A 7,199-nucleotide genomic window follows, 5' to 3' on the forward strand; every position below is an offset into this window, starting at 1 on the left:
AAAACCTCTGAGTTTCTTTATCATTTCATAAACACCTTTTTTTAAAACAAATCTGGCTTTCTTATAGTAGTATCAATTCAAAAAAATCTTCACATACTCTATCTGATTCTTCCTGCTGGTAATGCCACTATATGTTTTGCAATATATATAAAATACAGTATTCTCAGCAAAATACGATATATTCTATTTACATACAGACTGTACACGGTGTTTAATGAAGCCTTTTCTTGAAGCTAATTAATAAATTCCTTGGTTAGTAAATTGAATTTTTTATAAGACGAAAGATCTTGTTTGCTGAAAATTATTTATCACGAGAAAAGGTTTCCTGAAAACAAAATTGTCAATGACAATAGTTTACACCACTGGCTAATCTATTTGAGATAGTCTAAAAGTCATTTCCTGTCCGGATTTATCATTGGTTTGACTGTAATCTATTATTTGACTTATTTTTGAGGACTTGTAATCAAGTTTGAGAAGATAATTAAAAAACTATCCTATATATAATTCAATTTGCTGTAATGACAAACATGCATTCTTATAAAATGTAGTGTAAAGAGAAAGAAAGAGAGACAGGGATATTAGATACGAAGCTAGAAGTAATAAAATCACAAGTAAAAAAATCCAAAAAAGCATCATGACCAAAAAACAAAACTGCAATAAAACACCACACAGAAACTAAAAATTAAACAAACACGAACCAAACTTAAATTAAAACCGGAGATTAACTCAGGTGCTCAGCAAGAGTAAGCAGTTCCTGCTCTATTAGTGACAACCGTCTTTACTTTTTATTAAAATTTCCAATATTTCAACCAATAGTGATTAAAGAGGGTTTGAGATACAAAAAGTATCATAGAATATATCCAAAAGATAGAACCATCTTGAGACACTCAAATTGGTGTCATAAACTTACCACTGGGTCGATACCTCTGCTGGTGGAATTTTAGTTCCCGAGGGTATCACCAATATGTTGTGTTATTGAAATTTTCTGTTTCAAAATTTTGGAAATAATTTTGACAAAGCTCTGATTCCCTGCCGACTTTGGCAATACTGTTTGTCCTTTTTGGTTGTATCAGCTCTTCAATTTTTGAATAAGATTTGGATTTTAAAATATTTTGGCTTCGAAAATCACTGAAGAGACCTTAATTGTCGAAATGCGCATCTGTTGCAGTAGAATTGGTACCATTAACGTTATAACAACCACTGGGACGATACCTCTGCTGGATGATTTTTATTCCCCGAGGGTATCATCATCCCAGTAGCTAGTACTTCGGTACTGGCATAAAAATACGGATAATGTGTTATTGAAATTTGCTGTTACAAAATTTTGGAAATAATTTCAAATTAAGGAATATATATCTCCCTCACGCCAAGCTCTGATTCCTTGCCCAGCGTTGGCCATACTTTTTGTCCTTTTTGGTTTTATCAGCTCTTCAATGTTTTAATTAGTTTTGGATTTTCAAATATTTTGGCTTCGAGCATTACTGAAGAGACATTAATTGTCGAAATGCGCATCTGGTGCAGTAAAATTGCTACCATTAACGTTATGATAACAATTCCTAGGATAAAATCCTAAATCGCGACACGTTTGATAAACCCATTTAGGACAAAGGTATGTCCTAAGATACTCTTAGGACATGTCCTAATCATAAGACTGTTTCGATAAACGGGACCCTGATTATGTATATATGTTCATATAAACTTTTATGATGAATACAGGAGTTTCTCCTTTAAAAGGCATTACTATTGACTAAATTCAAACGACACTTTATCCAATTAAATATTCACATTGAATTCAAATCAGTGAACAAATCAAAGAGATAATAAAGTTGAATTAAAATCCTGTCAATTTCAGAAGAATTGTTTTGACATGAAATGCAATTGAACCAAACTTCAAGGTCTGGTATAAAACAAATGTCACATTATCTTTAATTGCTGACTGGATTCCTAAATCTACATTTTTGCTACTAACATTCAAGATTACTTTTAAATATTTAATATCATATGAAATTTCCCAGAAGATGAATGTAGACGATTCTTTGATTATTTTTCAACGTATATAATTGTCTGTTATATTTCGTTTTTAAAGCAATTTCAAACATGAAATAAAGATTAACCCACTGGAACTTTTTTTCTCGCAAAAAGATAGCTATTGTATTTCCTTGACATTTATATGATATGAACGTGTCCGAATTAAGTATGTTCTGCTAAATAATTGGTATATAAAACAAGTTAATTGTCACTTTAAACACTATTCATGTTGAACTTGAAACTATTCAAAATTAACGGATTCCATATTTTCCTCCTTTCTCTTGTTTAACGTAATACGTACCAAAATATTAGGATCTAGAGGAGACAACATTTTCAATATTGTATATCTGGTTGCTTCTGGCTTGTAAATACAATACTATTTTTTATTTAGCAATAATGCATAGAAAGGATTACCCGAGAGTATGGACAGTAAGCCCTTTTCATAAATGTATGTGCAATTAATTCTTTTGTACTGTCGCAAGTCGAAGGATGCTCTGCCAAACCGGATCGATGTCCTTCCCTCCCATCCTCTCTCCATCCATCCATTTCTAAAATGGCGACTTTTGAAAATATTTATAGCATGTCTTCCTTCTATTGGCAACCTTTATAGAAAAAATAGACAGACAGAAAATGTACACAGCAAAAATGATCAGCAATATAAAAGCTACAAACTAAGTCACATGACCAAAACTATCAACTGAATATTTTTGGAATTGCTTTTCTTTTCATATAAAATGATCATTTGTGACCTATAAATTTCATCCATTTTTAGACATTTATATCTGAAGCAACTAGACCAATTTAAACTGACTTTTACATGAATGACACTTACTGTGTATAGTTTTATTTGTGAAGTATATTAGGATTTTTCAACTTGCATGCCTGGCATGACCAAAAAATAGAGCAAACGGTTTTTCGGTGATTTTATGATTTTTTTTTGCCGTTATGAAAAATAATTGTAGTTACAGAGACTTGTTGACTCATTAGAAAAGGGCATCTTAATTCCGTGGGAGGCTTTGTTAATATTTTATATCCCATCAATACGACACTTTTTTGCAAGAAGAGTGATTCAGGCTCCTTGTAGCCTTAGGTTTATTTTGGCGAATTATTAATAATAGAATTGCACCATTTTATTTGGCACCGATCAATAAAACATATCTTTAGTATAAAGTAGTTATTTTTGTTATATAGCTCTTCAACTGTTTCGGTACTTATACATCCCTCGGATTTCAAATGTTTGGCATTGAGCGTTCCTGATGAAGGTAAATTCAGAAAAGCGCTTCGGACGCATGAAATTATTAAACGTGTTGTTTTCTATTTTTTCATCACTGGGTCGATACCTCTGCTGGTGGACTATCAGTCCCCGAGGGTATCATCAGCTCAGTAGTCAGTACTTCGGTACTGACATGATTTATAACAAACTTTTCTAAAATTGTCCGTTTATAAATTTTGAAATTATAAAGAAACTAAGGTTTCAACTCCCTCAGGCAAAGTTGACCCTAAATGAATTTGGCTATTTGTTTTAGGTATTTTTGTTATATAGCTCTTCAACTGTTTCGATACTTATACATCCCTCGGATTTCAAATGTTTGGCATGGAGTGTTCCTGATGAAGGTAAATCCAGAAAAGCGCTTCGGACGCATGAAATTATTAAACGTGTTGTTTTCTGTTTTTTCATCACTGGGTCGATACCTCTGCTGGTGGACTATCAGTCCCCGAGGGTATCATCAGCTCAGTAGTCAGTACTTCGGTACTGACATGATTTATAACAAACTTTTCTAAAATTGTCCGTTTATAAATTTTGAAATTATAAAGAAACTAAGGTTTCAACTCCCTCAGGCAAAGTTGACCCTAAATGAATTTGGCTATTTGTTTTAGGTATTTTTGTTATATAGCTCTTCAACTGTTTCGATACTTATACATCCCTCGGATTTCAAATGTTTGGCATGGAGTGTTCCTGATGAAGGTAAATCCAGAAAAGCGCTTCGGACGCATGAAATTATTAAACGTGTTGTTTTCTATTTTTTCATCACTGGGTCGATACCTCTGCTGGTGGACTATCAGTCCCCGAGGGTATCATCAGCTCAGTAGTCAGTACTTCGATACTGACATGATTTATAACAAACTTTTCTAAAATTGTCCGTTTATAAATTTTGAAATTATAAAGAAACTAAGGTTTCAACTCCATCAGTCAAAGTTGACCTTAGATGAATTTGGCTATTTGTTTTAGGTATTTTTGTTATATAGCTCTTCAACTGTTTCGGTACTTATACATCCCTCGGATTTCAAATGTTTGGCATTGAGCGTTCCTGATGAAGGTAAAACCAGAAAAGCGCTTCGGACGCATGAAATTATTAAACGTGTTGTTTTCTATTTTTTTATAAATCTTATAGTTTATAGGTCATTATCTTACCTCCTATACATTTCTAGGAATATGATTGGTTAAAAGCAACCTCGTGGAGACCGTGTATATTCTATATTGGGTTAGTAGGCGGGGCTTATTTCAATACACGGTTAGTAGTGGTGTTACGTCCCTTTATAAAAACAACATGGTGTTGGGGGAAAATCTTAAAGGTTTCAACAGACGAAGAAATTGATGATGAACGATTGAAATAAATTCATAGAACAAATTTAAAGATAACAGATTGTTATTATTGGCATTTGTTTTTGTATAGACCAATGGAAGTAGGTTCTTAATACTAACGGTATTGAAGACTTGAACACTTTGAAAGGCCACTAGTCTAAATACCACATGTTAAGATAGTCGGTAAGATAAATTCGTTACATAGTGTGCTAGTGACCTAATACGATATATATGGGGTCAGTAAATTCCATATGGGTATATATTCGCTCTCATCCCATATGGAATTTACTGACCCCATATATATCGTATTAGGTCACTAGCGCACTATGTAACTAATAATATATGCTGTCGACGATAGACGGTAGATATTCGAGCTTCGCTCTCACCCCATATGGAATTTACTGATCCCATATGTATCGTATTAGGTCACTAGCGCACTATGTAACTAATAATATATGCTGTCGACGATATACGGTAGATATCTTTGTATAGCCCATGTTTAAACTATGTCGATATACGGTAGATTCCATTGTATAGCCCATGTTTAAACTATGTCGATATACTGTAGATATTATACAATTATTGACTTTTGATGAGGTTGATACACAATGATTTATCAACACCAGAGATATGATATTCACCGAGGCCAACGGCCGCGGGTGAATGTCATATCTCTGGGGTTGATAAATCATTGTATCAACTAAAATCAAACGTCAACAATTGTTTATTATATGACTTTTTATCCTTTTTCAATTTTCTAGTATTTGCTCAAGATACTTTTAAAACTGATCCCTGTTGTTATACTAAATATATCATCTTCTTTTGAAGTGGCTAATTTTCATGAGTTGAAATATTCAATAAAGTTTACTAATAAAAAAACACCGAAAACAAGAAGAGAAAAATACACCGAAAACAAGAAAAAAAAAGAAAAAAAACCGGGAATTTACATAACGTCATACACCTATGCCATTGACGTTGCCTTGGAATATCTGTTTAGGTACACGGACGCTGTTCGAAATCTTATATTAACCTCCCGTGATTTTGCCGCGGTGAATATAATGTTTTATCAAAGAGGATTTCCTATGGTTTTAGCCAATGGGAAAATAGAAAATTTTTAGTCATATAATAACTTTGTATAGCCCATGTTTAAACTATGCCGTATGCATAATTTCATATTGATTCGATATGTAATATTTCGAAAAATGATCGGAACAGAACAATTTACCTGTCAAAATGCTATTTATAGCTTCAAATCATGTCAAACAAAACTGGCGTTTCCATGTCCTTTTGTCTCTTTTCAAGAAGGACCAAAATGACAGACATCAATATCTGTTATAAATTCTGAATTAATATATCTTAAAGGTTAATGTTTGTGACACAACAATCCCTTGAAATACTAATTATTACATGTATGCTACAATAACAGTGTTTTAATGCCGCTCTTCTTGTGAACAATTCAATTTAAGAGAATTTACAGTAAATTTTATTCTGTGATTCAGCTCATGTATATTCATTAATTGCCACATGAGTCATTCATTAAAGATTCGTGATTTATATCTTATAACTAGGTCATTCCTTAATCAATCAAATGAAATTATGCAGTTTAAAATTGTATTCTATTGCACCAATGCCATTTGTTACTATTTAGACATGACGCGAAGCATATTTAGTATTGACTAGTATCTGTAAAGTATTGATGTGTTGATAAAACAAAGGCAGGTGGTGAAGACAAAAATAAATTGCAAAATTCTATAGAATTCATACCATATATAGAAAATAAAAGGAATAAGCAGCTGCTGTAAAATGCAGATAACTAGCTTATTAAAAAAATAGAAGTGTTATGATTTCATGCACACTTTGAAGAACAATAACGAACGCATATTATTATTCGAAGCTAACTTAAGTTTTCTGACCCTTATATCGCATTCAAATTTACCTAAATTAAAAGATATGTAGTTTATACCATTGTTTTAGACTTAAGTATTGTTATAAGGTATTTCCATTTAATCCACCATTTTCTACAAAAGGAAATGGCTGTACAAAGTCAGGAATATGACAGTTGTATTCCATTCGTTTTTGCTTTTGATTTTACCATATTATAAAGGACTTTCCGTTTTGAATTTCCCTTAGAGTTCGGTATTTTTGTTATTTCACCTTTTCCGTTACATTGTTATATTATTATTGAAATAACCTTTAATTCAAATACCTCAATTAATTATTGAAGTGGAAAGCTTTTTCCATTTTTTGGAAGGTATCGTTTTAATCCCTTCTTACTCTGTGTATTTTCCCCCAACTCGTTTGCTTAGCCGGTGTCTGCAGTGATGTTTTACATTTCAATGAACGTAATCCGTCATTACCGATTGTTACCAAAAATTACTTAAAATCTTTCTAGATTCTTTCATAGGTACAACTATTTGGTTTTTGAAGTTTGACTGTAGCTGTTTGGCTACGATATTTGCTTACATCCACGTCATTAGGTTTCTGTCGTATAGTGTCTTTTTTGGCAATCATACCACATTTCATTATCTTAGTACTGTACAACTACTATAACAAATAGAAAATCACATCCTTATTTTTATGGTGGCGT

This window comes from Mytilus californianus, unplaced genomic scaffold (genome assembly GCF_021869535.1).
Source record: "Mytilus californianus isolate M0D057914Y unplaced genomic scaffold, xbMytCali1.0.p SCAF_4, whole genome shotgun sequence".
Lineage (NCBI taxonomy): Eukaryota > Metazoa > Mollusca > Bivalvia > Mytilida > Mytilidae > Mytilus > Mytilus californianus.